We start from the raw sequence: 19088 nt of genomic DNA, 5'->3' as shown, positions 1-19088 counted from the left end.
ATAAAGAGCAGGAAGTCAGTTTTATTTTCCTCTTGTACCAAGAGATATTGACAGTGATGCTATTGCGGGTAACAAAGTAAAACCTTCCTAAAGAACAGGTTGGTGTGACCCTCCATTCAGGCTTGAATGAAACCCCAGCAAAGGCCATGTTGTGGCACAGCATTTTAGAGGAGTGGTAAAAGGTGTCTTGGCATCATCACATAAGGCTGAACCAGATAGATTATTAGATTACTATGGCTTTTTGGTTTTTTTTTTTAACATTACATTATTGTATCACCTCTGTTTATTATTTTACTCTACCATTTATCCTTGTAGATTTTCCCACAGATGAAGGGAGCAATCATAAAGGGCAGCTGTGGCCAAGGGATGCTCTTTCCATCTCTAGAAGCAGTGAAGAGCAAGGTCTGCTGTGCATGGAGGGTAAGGTAGAGAGGAAAAATGGACAAACACCACTGGCAGGACTTCTTTTAGCCTGGGTTTTCATCATGAGTGGAGAAAAGTCAAAGTCTGGCAAGCATGGGCTGGTCCTTGGGCTCTAGTAACAGGAGAGGAGAATTCAGAAAGAAACTTGCAGAATAGGAGGTTTGGATAATAAAGAGAAGTAAGTGGGCTCCAGAAGGACAACATGAGCAACTTTCCATAGAAGAAGATTAAGTTAGGTGCAGAAGAGGCTGTGGTAAACTCTTATCTTGAGTTATTGGCTCTGACAATGACACATACCTTCCATGCTGTGTCACTTTGAACTCAAGCCAACGCTTAAGTTGTATGACAGAAGCAATTTCAGTAGGGGAGCACTATAATCATTGCTGCACCATCAGTGGAAGACAAAGTTGGAGGAAATTTCAAAGACCCCCTAGATATTTCACAGGTTTTAGAAGGTAATTTCCATACTGTCATCTGGGACAGAACATCTATAATTTATTATTTGAAATACCTGGTATGGAATACCAGTTGTTTAGTTCCTCTTCCTGATGGAGGAAAACTAATTGATTTCTTCTTCATGCCACTGTTTGCTGAAGGGGGTTTAATAAATTAGATCCCAGAGAGAGTCTATGATGTGTTTTTAACCAAACATAGTCAAGTGTAGCTTAACTTCAGTGATCATTTATGCTATGTTTATTGAGCATGACAATAGATTAGATCATTTCAGCCAAGGACTTACTCATTTCACCAGAATTGTTTGCATTAAATTTGGGCTTTATTAAAAGGCATTCTTCAGGGGGAATATGAAATCCCATTCCTTAAAGTTTGAATTTTGCTTTTTCTTTTGCATTTTATGACTAGCCATGGCAAAGAATCTTCATTTAAGCCTCTTACAGTGTTCACTTTTAAAATTTTATTCAGGTTTGTATGTGAGAGCAGAGATGGTAATGAATACAAGGTGTGAAGTAATGTTGGGGGGACAGTGAGCAGAAGTCACATGAATAGTAAAATAAGTAGAAACTTAATAATACCTAGCAACCCAATGGGAAAAAAATTGTGCATGGCAACAGAAAGAAAGGACTTAGCTGCAATGAGAACACTTGTTAGCAAAGGCAGACAAAGTGAAAGAAAATTCATAACCTAACAAGCCTCAGAAATGGGAAGGAGCAAGAATGAATTTATTAGAAACTTGGAAAAGCAAGCCAGCTAAAACCTGTCCTGCACAAAAACAAACAGACAGCTTTACCACTTTACACAGCTACCAGTAAGGATGTGAACTGATTTTTTATGATCCAAAACAGGAGATGTAACAAATGTGTGGTCAACCTTGCCATTATACTTGGACTTTCAAAAGGAAAATTGAACTCAAATAATTCTGTTACAAAAACATGAGGCCCATTACCTGAGTTTGAAGAAAATATGCATTTATGTCCCTCATAGAACAGGACCTACCTTGCCCTACCAAGGACTCCAGGTTTCTGAGAGTGTAGACAAAATTCAACTAGTTCACAGCAGCAATGCACCATCAGAAAGTGGAGATTTAGATCAGCTGGCAGCAGAGGAGCAGGAGCAAATTCATTCTGCCAATTAGGTGCCCCTGTGGGGCAGCTTAGCTGGGGGTTTAACTTGCTGTCAGCATCATGTTGTTGGAAGCAGGACAAGATGCTGACCACCACAGCACAAGAGGGAACATTTGCCCTCAGTCCCATTTAGAGAAACAGGATTGGAAACCTTTTTGAAAGAGGAGTTCTTTGATAGCCTCACTGATGGGAATAGTTATATGCAGATGAATTTTTAGCTATGCTAATCTTGGCAGCAAATGGCATGCAGTCTTAAACCTTTTCAAAATTCTACTCATTGCAGCAAAGGTAAGAGAGGTTAGCATAAGAGAATTGAAAATAAAACATCACAAAATGAAAAAGAAATTTATAGTGCCCTGGGACTTCAGACTGAGAAGCTTTAATCACAATCACAATCTTAATCATATGGCTATTGCACCATGGGACTATGGGGCAGAGCCAAGATTGTTTCAGTAGCCTAATTATATGGATGTGGAGATTCTCCACTATTTGGGATAACTGAAACAGTGATGATGTACCAGACAGTCAATTATCATGTGTTATTTTGGACATCTTGACTTTTTGGAAATCCTTTCCTAATTTTTTTTTTTAAATTTAGCTGTAGCAACAGCTTTTTAAGTAGAAAATAATCTTGAAATATTCCTCAGAAACTACAGTTATTTCTTCATTTCCCCAGGAAAGTTGAAACTTCAATATCCTGAACATTTTGAATGACACTTTGAAATGCAGGACTGAGGAAGATGTTAGACCTGGGGCACAAGTAAGAGATTAGTAGTTTATATTAGCTCCAGATTAGTTACCAATATATAAAATTGAAACTCCACTCCCCTCTAGCTGCTGGAAGGGAAAAGGAGCTTGCTGGCTTTTTACCCAATTTTGGGAGTCTTCTTTAATTTTAAAAAAAAAAAATCAACTTTTTATAGTCTGCCCCAACTTTGAAGCTGCTTTTATTTACAGCTTCAGTGTTGTCTTGAGTTTATAACCTACTCATCTGACCTCGATCTCAGGTCCCTCCTTTGCCATTATTTTATGTGGGCTTTGGATGACTAACGTGGTGCCCAGCAGTCTCTCTGTCTTGTCTGGTTTACTGCAGCTCGGTCTCTGCTCACTGAGTGTTGTCTGAGCTGTTTGTAAACAACTTTTTGCTGAAACAGAGTCCAGGAAGCAGAGGCTTGATTTTCTGACTTACTTCTGCTATCTCTGCTCTCTGCAGAGCAGCAGTGCTGTGCATGGGTAACCTCTGTTCCTTGGTGGCTCTTTTTATTTTTCACTCCTTTTATGTGGCTTTGTAAGAGCCTTGGGAGGCAGTAATGTTTTGAGGAAAACAATGCTAGTAATTTAAATTGAATGGTCTTTGCTGGTTTCTTATTTCAGACTCAAAGGAAGTGTATGATTCCGGTCATGATTTTCATTTAATGTATTATTAAGTTTTATGCAAAAAGATGGACTCAATTATTTCTGTGTGAAAGAACTTTCATTTCACAGGTGTAAGAAATTATTCTTCTGGATTCCAAGTAAATTTTATTTTTAGGCCTTAAGAAAAGTAATACTTTTATTCCTCAACCTTTCTGGACATTGAGAACAACACAGCAAAGATAATTTTTTAAATTCTGCTACAGCATACTGAAGCATTGTGAAAGAATTACACATCCTTATGGGCTTTTCAGCTTCCATATGCCTTCTATTTCCTGGCTTCAGCTTCTCTAGGATAGCTCATGTTCCAGAGAATAGAGAAATAATTTTTGGCAGCACTTTTCTCTTGTAAAAACCAACTTATCTGATTTTTTCTGATAGGTGGGCTGGAAGTTCCAAAAATATTCTTTGTTCTTCTTGACTGTTATAGTCTTAACACATTTCATAAGGTTCACTGGATGTTCATTCCTCCACAGTATGTTTATTTCACCAAATGCCTTTTAATATCCTAGGCATGAATTGTCTGTATTTACTGCTTCATCATTAATGTACATTGATTACCTTCCAACCAGTAACAGAATTGTGTCCCTGTGACATTGTCTCCTTATGGATTGGACAGTTTGTGGGCATAAACAGTTTTCTTTTCCTTTCATTTGCCAAAGGGGATGGTCCTCAACCTAGAGCCTCTTGCCATAAGAGTGAAATAATTCAAGTATGATGTTATTATATTTCCCAGGCATTTAAGAACCAGGAAAATACACCCTCTTCAGCTTTTCTGTCATAGGGACTATGTTGCCTGGATAATATTTGTCCAATAACCTCTACATTATGTTTTCCAGTGGTTTGTGAGGGGTTTGTACCATTGAAATAGCTAAGATTGAAAGACAGAATTGTTCCATAATGGAAAGCCAGCAACAAGTGCCTCTTTTTAAATCCAAACTTATTCTTCTCCTTTTTTCAGGGCCTTCATGACAAAGCTGGTTTTTTCAAGTCTCTTTCAGATGTATTATTCTCTTGCTCCAGCTGCTCCACAGCTTGGTGAAGAAGGTTGTTTAGTTTTGCTTTTATTGAAAAAGGCAGTTTTGAGTCTCAATGCTGCCATCAAGTAACATTTCTAGAGCAGAACATAACAGAATCTGAGAGATTCCAATAAAACCTAAGATCTGTCAGATCTCTCACAGCATCCCTGGGTCTTTCATTTATTTTGATCTAGATACTCCCTTGAAGTTTTGGTTTCCCTGGGACTGTCCAAGTTTCTTCAGAAGCCAACAGATTCCTAATTAAGAGGATCTAAGTTTTCCTCAGCCTCAGTATGCCTGTTTGGTCCAATATTCACCCTGAACATTTGCTTTGCAGTGTTACAGTCTGCCTTGCTGTGGCATCACCATGTAGTATGGTCGTTTCATAGGACATACACTAAATTCAAATTTGGTCTTTGACAGTGGGAATTCTGTTCAGAAATTTTATGCAAATATCAGCTTCTGATATAAAACTCTGGCTGTTCTAAAAGTTTTAAAGTTTTCTTTACATTTATAGGACTGATCGTCCACTCATCAGTGTATAAATCCTTTTCTTTGCTGGCTAGCCAGTAATCTCATTACTTCCCCATCATCATGTTCACATCAGCACTGCGAAAATTCCTAACAGGACCTGAATTAACTCTACTCTTTCCTCTCAGTTTTGCTTTGTAGTAAAATATGTGATATGATGCAATGCATAGAAGAGCTAGAAAACTTCCAAAAATGTTTTGTTGTGAACAAGAAACTTGTGTTTTCCTGTTGGTACCATCTCAGTTGCACAGTGTATCCCTAGTAGCTGCATTTCTCAAGTCAGACACTGCTTGCATCCTTGCACACAACTCCACTGGATGCTTCTGCCACACACATGCCTTACTCAGCTTTGTTTGCTTCTTAATTAGATTTTATTCCTTGCTGAGAGTTTCACTAGCCCCCTGACCATATGTCTCATAAAGCACATGCTGGATTATAAAGTAACAGGCCTACTTATTTCTATAAGAAAACCCTTTTTGGTAGGCACAGGGAGCACTCCAGCTAAATACAGTACAGCATGTTTTCTTGGAGACTTCTGTAAGTTGTGTTTCTCTTCCCAAGTTCTTTGAAAACTGCTCCTGTCTTTTCCCTGCCTATCTCTTCAGTGACTAAGAGTGAAATGACAATTTCTTGCTCTTGAAAGTACTAATTCTTAATCATTGATGCTAAGTGATTTCTCACTCTAACTGAAAATAGACTTTTTTTTTTTATCCCCCAATAGTTCAAGGGCTAGAAATATTGTTTATTTTCACTGACATTCTCTTATAAGATTTTTGGCTTGGGCTTTACAGCTATCTGCTTAATTAGTGAGTTAACCTGAGTGAGACAGAAAGATCCTACCTCTCACATGAGACTTTATCTCATAAGAACTGGTATCTTTATGTCCATTTTACAAGCAGTGTGCAAGAAGACAAACAGGACAGATAACACCTGTTTGGTCAACATGAAATGTGGGTTAGATTTGTATTAGCTGCATTAGATTTTGTAATACTTTCCCTGTCATGGAGTCAGGAAATGTGTCAACTTGTTGTTCCATGGAAGTACTGTGGTAAAGAATCAAGTTGTGAGAGCTGCACTGCAGTCATCTGCTCCCAGGATAAAATCACTTTTTTTAGGTGTAGGTGGCTTTGTTCAAAGAACCACATCCATTTTTTTGCAGCAATGGGGACTTCTGTCCGAATTCAATATTAGACATTATCTTGGCAATCAGCTTTGATTTTAAAAATGTTTTTCCATGTAAATCAGAGCTAGTCTGTGATGTTTGTTCCTGACATTTCCCTCGTTTTGTCCCTTTTTCAAAAACCTTTGATATTTAGACAGACTACATATGTCATCCAGAGCTTATGCCATGGACAGAAATAACAACAAGAAAGAATAGGTTGGTCCCAAGGCACTGAGTCAAAATTAAAAACTAAATTATTTAACTAAAATTACACAGACGAAAAAGTGAAAAATCTAAGTATTGAAATTGGAAATAGAATGGGTAATAAAAAAGCAAACACAAAATTGTATGTGAAACCAATAAACCCATCTATTCCAAGGATACCAATGAGTGTCAGGGATACTCAGCTCCCCTCAGCCTTGATATGACTTAAATATTGCTGGAAATTCCTGCATCCTCCATTTTCCAGCCTCAGGTGATGGTTTTTCTGCTGGTACGTGTTCTTGATTTTGCCTTGACTTCTTGCTCGTTAAAAGCAGATTCAATTTGTCAACTGAGCAGCTCTACCCTACCAGTGGGTCATGGCAGGTACAGCTGACATAGAGGGTGAGGAGATACCCTTTAGGGCATACCTAAGCACAGTCTCCTCAGCATTTACAAGGGATTTTTTCTTCACACAAGCCCTCAGCAGCCTGCTCTTTCCACACAGGCACAAAGGCTCAAAAAAGCCACAGCTTGCCCAGTGCTGTGCCAATAACTCTGACATCAGTGCTGAATACTGTGTTTCGAAATACCATCATCAAAAGATGGGTTGTAAGATATCAGTCCACATTTATAAAACCTTTCTCTTTAGTGAAATGGGACAGAAAGTGGAAGAGACAGAGGAGCAGCTACAAAAAAACTTTCATGCAGTTTCTCCTTGCCTGCTCTCTCAGATAACCCTCAATAGCTGGTCATAACAGTAAAGGAACTCATAGATACTTTATTTACAAAAATCTAAAAATAATCAAACCCTTTAGATAACTGCATAAGCAGAAAAACAAAATTCACATTTCTTCCTCAGTCTTAACTCCTGAGGACTTCACAGAGATGCTTAACCAGCTCTATGTGGTAGTTCAGTAATATGTTTACCACTTAAATCAGATGAGAACACAAATGGCTGGTAAAGAGCTTAATTCAATTTCTGACAAAACTGATGGAAGTAATCCAAGAATTCCTCATTTTCTTTTTTTACTTTTCCACGGTGGTGGTTTGGGGGTTTTTCTCTCCTGCATCCTTTTCAGCAGCTTCATAATTTCTGTCTTTCTGCAATCTGCTTCTTTTAGGTTTGTTTTCCTCTGCTTATTTCCCTCCCACCTTTCATACCCTTTTTATTTTTGCTCCCTTACTATTTCTATCCCTCTTCCCACCTCATGCATGTACACACACACACACACATGACCAGATAGTCAGAGTCCTTTTGATATTTCCTTTTCTTCCCTCTCATCTCTTGTTTTTCCTATGAGACAGCCAAGCCAAAAATGCCACAAGAACAGCTTGTGCTCATGATATGTTAATACTACAAAAGCAGTCACAGTCACCATATTTTTGCCAAGAGAGACACGGAAGATGAGTCTTTTCCCACTGACCACAGAAGTTTCTGCTTCCTAAAATTCAAAATGCTCTCCTGTTTCCTCCTCTGTCACTTAAAGTAGCACAGCTGCTCTCTAGCTGGATAAAGACAAATTTCAGGAGGGCTACAATTCCCAGATGCATTTGTCCATGGCACGAGTGCAGGTTAAAAAGCAGTGATCCAACAAATGTTCCCCTAATTGTACCGAGTATCTCATAACCATGGAACAAGACATCACCGTTCTGTCATAAAGTTTTGATAATCTGAATCAATCTAAGTAAATTATGAAACACACAAGGCATGCAGAGAGAAAGGGACAGTCAAAGAGAGCAGTGAGAATTATTTGTCATCATGATGGGACCCAGGCTCAACAAATCTGCACCGTAAACACTGTTAGACAGCCAGATGCTCAACTCCTTCACAAAATTAATTCCTCTATGATAGTTCTTATGTTTATAGGACACATAAAAACATTAACAAAGAAAAGAGAAAAATGTCTGTTGAATTCATTCTTGGGAGGTTAGACTCCTTCTCTACTTCCTTTGCCCTGGGACTCTTCTCTCTTTTTGGCTGAAAAACCTTCAGACCTTGTGCCTATGAGCTGAGCAACTTTTAGTTCATAGCATGTGTGTCCTCAAGATTTCATCCTGAAATCTGCTTCTCTTTAACATGGGAGAGGTATTTGATGATGTCCTTCTTTTTTGGAATACACATTCTAAGTAAAATTTCCAAATCTGTTGTTCATATTCCATTTCAGTAACCATATTCCAGTTGTAACATGCAGGTGAACAGATATTCATGTCTGACACCTCTGTTTACAACACAAAATCTGTAGTTTACATTACCTTTCAAAGAGATGCAGCTGTTCAATCCGCCAAACAAACGTGCAATGAGACAACCTCATTTTCTGGCACAGATCCCTGAAAGTGGCCTGCCATGAAAACATGTAAAAGTGAAGTCAGAATCATACACCTGGGAACCATTTATGATTCAAGGGACCACTGGGGGCCATCAGGTCCATATCCCACTCAAAGCAGGCCTCTAACTTTGAAGCTAGAGTATAAAAGCTGATTTACAAGGAATACTACAGGAAGCTTCAATACAGAGAGAAAGATAGAAATGATGCAGTGCTGCTGGATGCAGAAGGAAGTTAAACTACAATGGATAGCAGACAAAGGGAAGAGTCTGAGTCAAAAGGGTGCAGACATAGCAGCACATTTATTTTCTTACAAGCCAGACATTTGTCCTCTCCAGCACCAGAAGTGAAGCTTTCTGCACACACTCCATTTGTTGACACTTCCCTAATTTTGCCAGAAAGCACTAACCGGCTGTAGCACTGGGTAGAAGAAGGAGGGAGAAGGGGAAGTACCAAAAAAAGACATTCCCTGAACTGCTATCTCAGTAGATAAGGACTATGCCCCATGCATTGGAGCTTTATCTACCACTTGCATGAAGCTAAAGGCTATTTGAGGCGTTTCCAGTTGTCCAGGGTTTTCTGCCATCATTTTGGGGGAAATAATGCAACACTGGAGCGCAGGGTAGCAGGGTAGAAAGAGGTAGGAGGCTGGGGATTGGTGAAGTCACTCTAAACAGGCTGGACCTAGACAATTCTATATTCCAGGAATATCCTGCCACTGCAGCCAAGTATACTGGTCATTGGATATTAATTCCCACTGAGCACGCAACTTCTGAGTCATTCCTCCACTCATTTCTGGGCAATGAATCATGTTGGATTTGAGCAAAAATTTTAATTCTGTAATCTCAGCCCTAGAAGTTAAATCTGGCCATGGTGTTGCCCATGACGCTCTGAAGAACTTGCCTCTGCTCTTTCCCAAGCCCAAAAGTTGCAGGTGAAAGGAGAGAGAAGGGCTACCTACCCATTATGGCCCAACCTTCACCTCCTCCTGCCGACCTTAGATCAGCACTGAGAAAGAAGGGGAGGGGGGCATCTCTCTCTCTGGCAGCAGCCCTGCTTGACTTCCCATCTCCAGGAGGTAAGAACTTGCAGAAGGCAGTCATGCTGGTGTGTTACTTCCCACTTTCTGAAGGTTAGAGTTGCTCTGTCACATCAAGACTGGCTCCAGCAGGAGCAAAAACAACATTCCATGTAGTGAAATAATGGATACTCTGCATAAGGTGGAGTGCTGCTGTGCCAGGTCAGCTCTAATCAGACCATTCTGCTACTGGCTTTGCAATTAATTATTTGGTTACTGGAAAGGCAGAAATTAAAAGTGCTTTTTGCATCTTTTTCTAAAAACTGCCCACACAGGAAACAGCACAATACAATGGGGGATGGAGGCCACGCTGTGGGAAGGAGGAGTTTGAAGCACGCACCAGGAAAAATCCCTCTGTGCACACGGCTGAAGAAAATCTAGTCACTGTGGGAAAAACTTTGAAAATTCTTGTTTTTAAGAAGAAGTCATTTTTGCTCAATTATAACATGGTCCTCATATTATTACCCAGCATGCAGCACATTTTAAAAAAAAGGCTTGTATTTTTCAAAGTATTTCTGCAGGGGAGATCAAAATGCTCCATGAAGAAATGGGAGCAGATAAAAGAGGACAGCAAAGCTTCTGAACCTACAGTTTCGGTTACATTTTGTGTCAGCAAATAATTTGCTTAAACTGCAGACTGTCACAGACAGAGGACAAATAAATGATTTATTCTAGACATATAACTGCAAAAGCATCACTCAATTTCACTGTTTTCTATTAATGTAAATAAATGAATTTCACAGGTGACTTCTGTCTAAAGAATCTATGGCATCCTCTACTACTCAAAAGAAGAATACAGAATACTAGTTATGTAGAACAATAACACCATAAAAATGGGAAATTATGCAAGGGCAATTAAGGAAAGGAAATCAGTTTACACAGTAAGCTCAGACTATCATAACACTAGAGTTTGGGTTACAGAGATATGCATTTCAAGCAAGAATAAAAAATTTCTTTGTAATAAAGTGCATGAACTTAATCACAAAATTTTGGGAGAAAAAATCATCAGACATTGTAACTTTTCAAACTTTAAAGAAAAAGTCTTCAGAAGGTATTTCCTAGTCCTTCTTGTCGTGGCTTTGCTTTTTGTGTCCTAGCTACCAAATTTTGCATTCTTGGGCATCTCCTGTTATAATATCCCAGATGAGGGTGGCTTGTAAATCTTATACAAATATAAGGTTTTATTTTTAATCACAAGCTGACTAACGTTTTCTAACAAAAATTAGTTCTTTCTTCAGTTCTCTCAGCTCCTTTCTTTTGCCATATTTCAAGGAACAAATGTCTACAAGCTGAGCTGCAAGCCACATACTGCTCATCCCTGAATGCTGGGCTTTACCTCTTCCTCTTTCTCACTAATTGTTTCTATTTCAGTCCTGGGTGAGTGGAATGAAACAAGAACTTCAAACTTCAGCCTAAAGGCCAGCATTCCACTTTTTAGCCATCTGTGAAACCTTTCCTATTTTAAGTACATATGTTGGCCTTATCACTCCAGTGCCATAACCGTATTGAAGATTTTCAGCTCTGCGCTATCTGCAGGGATATGCCCTGCTGCTATCTACCTGGGAACTCAGAGGAGGCCTTAAAAATTGTGGCTTGTTCAATTTCAGGATGGAGGTTTGACTCGGGAACTGAAAATTCTCACAGCCTGCAGCATGGCAAGAGGGCAGCAGCTGCCCCAGTGTCACCCTGAGAGATGGGATTGACCCCCACATGACACTTAAATTCTTTGTATGAGGCTGTTGTCAGGAGAGAAGGGACAGCCTGACAGCTCAGCTCTAAAGGTTCCCAGCTGAAACTGAAAATGACTGCAACTTCCAGCAGCAATTACACCCCAGTGCAAGGACACAGCACGTCTTCATGTGGCAGAAAGAAAAGGCTGAGTACTATCTATTTTCTGCTTGGTCCTTCTCTCTCTGCTTCTGGAACCTAAAATAATCTGTCCCCATAAGATATGAGAGTTAGTAGGCTACCAGCTGCATGACGAAAAGGTGGCAACATTAGCCCGTTCTGCCTGTTATTTCCTTTCTAAAATGTGAATGCTTGACTTACTGTGTTTTCCATTATGCTTTGATGCCTGCATATCTATTTCTATGTAGAAATATTTATTTGGCAATGGGAGAAGAAAAAGGAATAGAAAACCAAAAAATGCTATTTCTGAGGTTTTGCAAAGCCAGGCAAAAGCTTTTTCTTGACCAACAACAGCAATCGGGAGTACAAGATAAAAACAGTTCAGAAGAGGGAAAACCAAAAGATTACATATCTGATATCCAGTTTCTTGTTTTCCTCTGCTGTCACAGAATAAAAGAGGTGAATTTTTCTGAAAGAGAGGAAAACATGTAAGGTAGTTTGGCAGGTCAAGTATTGAAGGTCTTAACAGTGTGTGTGGACATAGTAGAAGATACCTTTGTGTATTCTGCTGTAGTAATGGTGTTTTGTATGAGATATATGTATGGTTAAATACACACATGCGGATATAACAGCATGAAATTCTAATACCAAGAGCATAAATAACTGTGCATGATTGCACTGAAGATGGAGAAAATAAAGGTCAGATAAAGTGGATAACTACTGTCTATCTGTGTACATGCTGAGAAAATTTCCTGACATATACCATAGTGCATTTCAAACCTTCCACTTCCTAGGACACTTGTGGGGGTTTCATTTCCTGATCCTATTCCTCTGTACCCAGCTGTTAACCTCACTCATGTGTTTTCAATATGTCTGGAAACAACCATGAAAAGGAAAGCAAAACAAAGTGAAAATGAGGTGGAGCTGACACTATGACAGATCTCACAGAATATTACAAACATTCCCAGTGCTCAAGGCATACCAGTGTCCACAGAGTCACACCCACTACAGCATCAACTGCTCTGAATTAAGCTCCACATCTGTAAGAATCATTACACATTCTTCCATATCAGCATGGATTCTCAGTGTTGGAGTCACTGTGATTGTAAGAAGTCTGCATATTTTAACTTCACTTTTGTGGCTTCAGAATGTCGGAAATTTCATCTTTTGAAAGATTTGATTTTGAAAGTCAATGCAAAGAAATGACTATATCAAAATAGAAGCGCAAACTCATGCCTTTTTCTATTTAATGTTGTAAACCAGATAGTAACTATGAAAAGTAGTGCTCAGAGTTTATTCTTTCTCTAGTCTTGGGCATACTCCTGATTCCCTTATACTGGAAAAATCCTCTGCTGATGCTGTTAGTCCTTTTGCTGAGCACAGCTTAAGAAGCGATGCTGGAGCACAGCAGCCATCAGTAACCTGGCTCTTACCTGCAAAGGCAAGTGAAAACTGCTCCACTGACCTTTATAACACAAAGACATCCAATAGGAAAAAGTTACTTGCACTCAGCTCAAAATGGAGGAGACAAAACCAGAATGCTGTGTTTCCACAAACAGAGACACACTGTTAGCATTCAAAGAAGGCTGCTGGGCTTTGTAAAAGCCTGGACTTCCTTGCCAAGCAGAACATGTTATCCATCTCCCATAAAAGTATATAAATCTGTTTTCAGACAGTCTTCCTTTTGGACAGTTTTTCAGATTCCAGTGTCTCAGTGTGAATTAATTTGCACTAAAAAATTTAAGGTTGACTTCAGTTATTTTGCATTGCGTTGTGTATATAGTCTTACTTTAATCTGACCCAAATCTTTTATTACTTAGCAGGACAGGGAAAATTGGCTGAGGACAAAAGTGTGAGATAACCCAATTCAATAAACCAATTAATTCACTTGTGAAGCAAACATTATTTGCTTCATTAGATTTCATTCTCACCAAAGACATAGGAATCAAATCCCTTTTGGAATGGCCTCTGTGAGTACAAAACTAAACCCAATGGTTATTCAGAGCTAAATTTTGGTATGAAAATATAATGCAGGAAAGTTTAGCCTCAGCTGTGCATTTCAAAAGCATAGACCGAACAATGATTTGAGTACTGTATTTCCCTAAAATAATGAAAACTATTTTAATATTAGCACTGAAATTTATGGTTCCTGAATTTCTGTATTAATTTTTATTTAAAAGGAGATTCAGTAGTGCACAACCTACTTCTGCAAAGCAGTTTTGAGGTAGAGGGAGGTTAGGATTACAGCAGAAAGTTTTCGTGGTCCCAGTGACAGAACACAAGATACATCTAAATGCAGTCAAAGACAATCTGCCATTCAGACGGAAACCCTTGAGTGTGTTTGAACCACCCGTGTAACCATGGCAACAGAAAACTTAGCAGAACCTACCCCAGACCTTGGGTGAGTGCCAAGGTGGTGTTTAACCCACGCTTAATTTTATCCTGCTGCTTCCAGATCCCAAACCAGATTACACCTGCCTTGGCTGTCTGCAGGTTTTTGACTGCCATGTGGCATCCATTTCTTATGATGAGCATCCAGTCTCTGAAGAGGGAAGGAAGACATGCAGGTGCTGCAAAGCTGCCTCCATGTGTACAGGGAGCTCTTGCTCCACAAGGTGCTCAGCGGGATCATCGCTGCTCCAGCAGGGCAGGAGTACGTGAGGAAGCTTCTCAAGCAGGTAGCAACCACACAGATTCCTTCAAGAGCTACAAGCAGCACATGCAGCCCTGTCATGGCTTCCTTTTTCTAACTAGGATCAGTGAAGCCACTTGCTTGTAGGACTAAAGAAATATGAAAAATATTTGGATGTGAAAACAAGAGTCTTTTTGTGAGGAAGTCTTGGCAGCTTGTCTGGGGAGAGATAACAGAACATTTCTCTCTGAGCAACAGATCGTCAGATGACTTGTTACTACCTACTAAGGTGTAGCCACCAAGAAGCATTTTTTCAGAAACACTTGTCATGTGTAGGAGGCAAGCAGAAATGTTTCAAGAATATTTTTCCTAACACCACTGAAAACAGAATTTGTCGTCTTGCAGCAAGTGCAAAGTAACCTTGTTAGCTTTCTGATTGCTGAGACAGGTCTTTGAGGTCTCCTTTGGGGTCAGAGCTAAAAGTTAGTTCCCCTGGGTATCAGAGAATGACATAATATCCACCAGAGCTGCCTAGAGCTGTTTTCAAGGAGAAATATTTAACACTGTTTCTTCAAAAACACCCTTGTCCACAATCTAACAAATGTTTGTGTGCCTATTGGCCCAGTGAAAGTTATTGCCAGTGGAGAATTTATGAAGAATTTGTATAACAAATACTGAGGCATAAGATATACTTAAAGTAAAAAATAAAGTTCTTTCAAAGACTGTTTAGAGGGTTTCTGGAGAAGAGGGACCATGGAAAGTTGTATCATTTAGCTGAACAGGAAATTTAAGACTCAAGTAACCAGCCCACTGCCCACCAAGCCTTGAAATGTCAAGAGAGCTCATTCAGACATATAAAAAAAGCACATGACTGATATTTTAGTCTGTTTGAATAGCAAAGCAACAGAGAATTAAAAGCCAGTACTTGTGCCTTTTCCAGAGGTTCAGAAGGAACCCCACACTGCTTTTTCATTATGCTGACTTTATTCCATCTGAATATAGAGTAGACTTTTTGCAAGTTTGCAAGAATATTTTTTGCTGTCTCAAATGCAATGTGTCCTGGGAATTCTGTGTAAGCCTGCACTGAAAAAGACTCAGAAGAAAAATAATGCCTTACTCTTCTTTCTGCCTTCCCACATATTACCACACCTATATATTCCTAGGGTAATGGAAATACATATTTTCAGAGGCAAATTATGATTGATAAAAACTTTGTAAAAATCTCCATAGTCATTTATCTACCAGCAGCAACACATCCATATATAGCAGTGATGTGGGCAATGTTTTCAATTTACATGAGGATCTGGGGATGGCAAACAATGTTTAGTCAAACAACAAACAATTTTATACAGTGGCAATAAAAAAATTGGATTATGTTTTTTCCAGATGTAATCAAATCCAGGACAAGTACCCTTGAAGGATTTAGGATCTGCTAAGATTGTGGTGGGAATTAGATTTGTTCTGTCTTTTGTTCCATGGATTATGCAAAAGGTAGCAGAGCTTGCCTTACAATTTTGAGCTTCTGTACTAAAAATGAAAATGCTAAATACTGCATAAAAAAAGCTTCATTATTTAATTTACTGAACTTTTCAGGCTGTATCAGAAATACAAAGAAGACTAGCTGTAAAAACCTTCATTAAAGATAGGGAAGAGAAAGTATTGTCTGCAACACTATCTTGGTGTTTATCACTCAATGTTGCAAAAAAGTGGTCGTACTTAAAAAGCATATCAACCCAGAATATTAGAAGGCACTTCTTGTTTCCTGTTCAAGGGACTCACATGGAAAGAAGAGTCTGGATCCATGCCTGAAAATGGAAGAACTATGGCATGAAGATCTTGAAGAGATCATTCCTGCTGATATGAAAGATTTTCCACTTTTCGTGCCTAATCAACCCAACAAAAATGCTTGATATCATGTTCCACAGAATAATGAGTAATCTGGTGCTTACTGGATTCAAAACACTTGAGATTCTCAAAAGTCTTTTCACTGAGCATGTCAGGTTATCCCAGCCCTGATTTGGCAATAAAGGACAAGGATTTAGACAGCTTTAGTCAGAAATACAGCCTAATATCTGCAAACTTGTGTGTTTTAACATAGATCATACAGCACCATTCAAATGCAAAATGCACTTATTACAAACATCCTTTGGTAAACAACATTAAATAACTGCAAGCACCAAAGCACAAAATGAAATGTCTCATTTCAAAAGTTTCATAAACTGTGATATTGCTTTCAAAAGTATGGTTTTAGGGAAAGTATTAGGAAATTACTCTGCAAAAGCTAATCTGCCCCTACTGAAAAAAAATCATCATGTCTGTTTGATGGGTTTTGATAGATATTCTGCGTTTATAGAGGCTCCTATTTTTATTAGTCCAGGAAAGAAACAGAAATTTTCACAGTATTATGTTTAGTCCAGCACTGCAGCTGAAAAAAAAAAAGAAGCTGATAATAAGCATATAATTTCTCATTTAGATTTTTTAAATTCATGGTATTTTAAGATTTTCCTTCTGTCTTTTCAGCCTATCATTCTTTGCTAACAAGTTTTTAGACTAAGAACTATGGATTCCTGTGAGGGCTTCAAGGAATTGAGGGTACAATACAGCAATATTTAGGTAGAGTCTTTGGAATTTCTTCAGTTTACCTGTTTCTAAGGGTAATCTGGTCTCCCTGTTTGATTATTCTGTGTTGTTGGTTGGTTAAATTAATTTAGTTATGTGTTAATATTTATGTGTCTGACTGTTCACTGTTAGAGCATGTGAGCTGTTACCTTTGGCACAGAGCTTTGTGTTAAACTCATGTGAATTTGGATAGCTGTCAAACTTTGTGTCCCTGCTCACACTTCTCCCTAAATCCTAAATTGCTTCCCCTAATACTCTGAATTCAAAGGTGCACCATGGGTTTCCTGCATTTTACAGTAGACATGAGATATAGCATTTTGGTGGATGGATGCCTCAATGAATTAATGGCATACAACAAGCAGGGCAGCTGGGGCTCTTGACACCACAGAGAAGCAGCTGATGGGAATTCCCATCTAGAGGAAAATGAAGTTGAGTGCATTTGGAAGCTTGATTGCAGCACTAAGAGACTGGGCAGGATGGCTGCTGAACTTGTGGAGCACACGTCAATTGATGCTGCAGTGAATGATAAAAGCTGTAGAATGGAGACTGAAAAATCTGTTTGTTCTAGAAACAGAGTAGAAAGCCCAGTTTAATCTTGTTTGATCACTGGTGATACACAGTCCTGCTAAGCAAGAGAATGTTCAGAAATAGGCAATGGAACATTTTACCTGCCCTGTCAGCCTTTGGGATCTGGAACGCATGGACATCTTGAAAAACAGAGTTGGCACTGACCTCTAGCTCCTGTGAAATGACTTGTGCTCCTATTCAATGTATGGTGTTTTTACCAAACTTTGCAACAAATAGGAGAAGTCTCCCTGCTACTAAGAGGCAGAGCACTCTGGATCAGGACAGAATTCACTCTAAAGGAGCTCCTGCTTCTGCTTACATCCATTCTAGGGAATAAACAAGCCACCAGTAATCTATGACCTTTTATAACCAATATATTCCAATAAAACACATTAAAAGGAGACAAAGTTTTTTAACACATCAAGTTAGTATCAGAAAAGGCAGAACAGCTTGTCACAAGAGGTGTCAAGAGAAGAAGAACTAAATGTAAGTAAGAACCAAAACCAAATATTCAAAGGGCACTTAAAATGTTGTGAGTTATTAATGCACATAACATAGAAAAACCTGAAGGGATAGCAAGAAATTATTATAAAAGCAAAGACGAAAATTTTGAAAATCTATTTGTCAAATCAATAGAGAAGGGAAAGGCTGTGAGAATTTACATGACTCTTGTGCAAGCAATGTTGGCCAAAGTAAATGAACCTTTCTCCAGATTGGAGGGGGAATTGAAGGCTTCTGGAAAGTGCTCTCAATTGCTATTTTTCAAACAGCCATGCATTTAATAAAATTTCTAATGGGACACAAACTTTCTTTGGTTTTTAATTACAAATCTCGTACCAGAAAATAATCCCCGTGTATGTCCTGAGCTACAATCACACAGGCAACCTTTCTACTCTTCTCTTACTCCCATGCCTTTCTAAAAGATTTTGGTAAAAAATGAGAGACTATAAATGTTATCTGGTGACTTTATAAGAGGTCAAAAGAATTGATTGAGTGCTAACCCTATCCTGAATTATGCTTAATACAATCAAATTGGAATTTTTTTCTGATTTTGCTTTCCTAGATTTAATTGATAAAATTCTAAAACAGTAAGAAGCAAAATGTAAGTCAAATGAATATAATTATGAAGTATAGTGATAGATCATTCAACTATAGAACTGCATCAGAATTTTTTATAAACTTAGATAAACAAACAAATCCATTTGCAAATTTATCTAATAGCTTTCTGTAATAAGATCCCTGTTTACCCTTGCACTTACCAAACATTTTATCATACTTTGTGCGTGTTATTAAGTCCCACAACGCTCTTTAGTGAGATTGATTTGCTAAACTGAGTCAATTTTGTTTAGGTCAAATGGAAGTGCTCTGCACCATCTAAGACAGAGCTTTCATCATATGGAAGATGGTGGCATCATGCACCATTCTGCACTAATTATGGGCAATCCAAGATTGCATCAAATTGCAATTGCAGCTCCAGACTTCTGTGATGTGGGGCTTGAAAATCCTTAATGGAAAAATTCACTCATCGAGCAAATGAATAGCTATTATGTAAGTATGAAATAACAGTACTAATGTTCAATATTTAGCTCTTCTCAGAAGGGGTTCAAGTTAAATGTAAAAACATTTAGCTGAAAAGCAAAAAACCTTATATAAACCGCATGAAAAAACATTTCCAAGCTGCTCATCAG

At 38.7% G+C, this 19088-nt stretch overlaps 1 long non-coding RNA gene across 1 annotated transcript in view; it reads right to left on the bottom strand.

The window, feature by feature from the left end:
- The window catches only part of LOC135295410 (uncharacterized), a 75526-nt gene extending 56739 nt beyond the window's left edge, over nucleotides 1-18787 (bottom strand). Inside the window, exons 1-2 of the long non-coding RNA XR_010357492.1 lie at nucleotides 18660-18787; nucleotides 8586-8671 (exon numbers count right to left, since the gene is read on the bottom strand). This is a non-coding gene — a long non-coding RNA (uncharacterized LOC135295410). The remainder of the gene's footprint in view (nucleotides 1-8585; nucleotides 8672-18659) is intronic.
- Between the last annotated feature and the right edge of the window lie 301 nt (nucleotides 18788-19088).

The sequence above is a fragment of the Passer domesticus genome, chromosome 2, assembly GCF_036417665.1.
Source record: "Passer domesticus isolate bPasDom1 chromosome 2, bPasDom1.hap1, whole genome shotgun sequence".
In the NCBI taxonomy this organism is placed as follows: domain Eukaryota; kingdom Metazoa; phylum Chordata; class Aves; order Passeriformes; family Passeridae; genus Passer; species Passer domesticus.
Note: the sequence above shows the minus strand (reverse complement) of the source record. Positions and strands in the feature narration are given on the sequence as shown.